Below are 2,309 nucleotides of genomic sequence, written 5' to 3'. Positions count from 1 at the left end.
AACACTGCCCATGTGACGGTGCCAAGTTCTGTCCTTAGCTAGCCCACCCAGGCCGGCCCGGTAATGGCCGTGTCTAATTGGCTGCTCAGGAATCACACACACATACACACACACACACACACACACACACACACACACACACACACACACACACACACACACAAAGGAAGGCTTAGGTGACCAGCTCAGCTTTTGTCAATTTAGGCGTAGCCTGTCACACAAACGCTGCTTTCTTTGATAAATGTTTGGATAATAGCGTTTCTTATAAGGTTAAGTTTCATGCTTTCTGCAGCACTTTGAATCAAAATGAATGGGCTTATTGAGCTGTCAACAAGCCGGACAGTAAAACGGGTTCTTTGCACCTGCCTTGGGGTCAACCCGAGGGCCTGAAAGACATGGCAGCTAAATTCATTCTTTCCCATTTGCTCACATTAACTTTAGTAAAATTTCTGACCCGACAAGAACCTCATAATTTTCGTTTCTAAACAGTCTTGTGCAGGGATGTGAAAAATCTCTATGCTTCCTTCCATTGTTCTCTTAGGTGTTTTTAATCACACATATTTTAGATCATCAAATGTTACTTTTAGACACAGATAACCTGAAAGCATGCAATATGCACTTTAAAATGATTATTTCAATTTATTAAGGGAAACAAGCTATCCAGATCTACCTGGTGCTGTTGTAAAAACTAAATCCCCCCCCAAACCTCATAAATGGTTGTGATAACTACAAACGGGTCTTTTATGCCAAAATAGAGAGATACCAGGCCACTCTTATTAATACACGTTTAAGGGTTTTCAATACCACAGCATTCTCAGTCATATTTACATTTTGGCTATGCTTGAGCCATTCAGACGGATTTGCTGGTGTGCTTGGTGTCATTGTCCTGCTGCCTAACCCAAATGTGCTTAAGCCTAAGGTCATGAACTCATGGGTGCACTTTCTCCTTCAGGGAAAAAGTAAAATTCATGGTTCCATCAATTATAGGAAGCCGTTATGACCCCGAAGCAGCAAAGCAGTCCCAAACCATCACACTACCACCTCCGTGTTCGACTGTGGGTACGATGATCTTTTTTCTGATACGCGCTGTAAGTTTTATTGATGTAGATTTTAGATGCATCTGTGCTTGATCACACATGAATAAGATAATTAGTTCATCACAGTGACTCTGATGAACTTGACTGCATTTGATTCAGTTATACTGAACCAGGGACGCATCTAAAAGTTGCACCAGGCGGAGGGAACCACAACCTGTCCCTATAGTCTGCAGAATATTTTCCTAAAAGTCTTGGGGACTGTCAAAGATGTTTTGTTCTGTCTCGGTCTAGCCGTTCTTTTTGAGCGTGTCTTTTAAATTGTTGAATTACATTGAACTAAAACGAGGCAAATTAGGCTTGAGGTGCTTTAGATGTTGCTCTGAGATCTTTGTTGACCTCCTGGAAGAGTTGTCGTTGCGCTTTTGGAGCAGATTTGGTAGATCTGTGTCTCCAGGAGAGGTTCGCCACATTTCTACTTGTTCTCAGCAGCTTTCACTGTTCAGATCAGGGCAGCATGTGCATGTTTTTGAGATCTTCTCCCTTAATTCTTTACCACACAAGTTATGTCTTTGTGATTTCTTCTTTTAACAGGTTAGACAGTAATCAAAAAGTGGTTAATCACACATGGTGGATAAACATATTGTCACATGGGGCCCGGACACTTTGGATAGTTTTTTTTTTTTTCATTTGAAATCTTCTTTTTCATGCTTGTCTAATATTAAAATCCATTTGATTTGAATCTTTCTGTTTCTTCAGTAAAACCTGCAGATTCAGTATCCGATACATTCTGACTGTGGCAGGCAAAGTCGGGCGCTTTTTAAAAAGAACATTTTAAGACAAAAACTGCAGCCAGAAACGTTGCATCGATGGTTTGACACCAACCTGTAAACTTATCAGAAAATATAAGTTATCTATCATTTCAAACATGAACAAAACAAACCTATCAAGGGCCGTTCGCGGAGATCGGGAAAGCAAAGAAAGTTGCGTGGGTGAGATTTTGTGCCTGTGTGGAGAGGGGAGTATTAAACTCAATGTCAGAGAGTTGGGGGCACATTCCTCAGTTGATTTAGTGGACATTAAGATGAAGAGGAATGTGTCAAAGCTGCAGCGGCTTTAGTCCAAGGTGGTGTAAAACCGCCTGGGAGGAGCGCCGAGGCTTTCTGACAGCCCCGCTATGACGGATGACTGACACTTGGCTTAACGTGAGAAGGATAGAGAACAGACAAAAGACAAGAGCGGAGGGTGGGAAGGAGAGGGAGCAGCCTGTAGGAA

The sequence above is a fragment of the Fundulus heteroclitus genome, chromosome 16, assembly GCF_011125445.2.
Source record: "Fundulus heteroclitus isolate FHET01 chromosome 16, MU-UCD_Fhet_4.1, whole genome shotgun sequence".
Classification (NCBI taxonomy): domain Eukaryota; kingdom Metazoa; phylum Chordata; class Actinopteri; order Cyprinodontiformes; family Fundulidae; genus Fundulus; species Fundulus heteroclitus.
The sequence above is the reverse complement of the archived record's forward strand: the minus strand, read 5'-3'. Positions refer to the sequence as shown.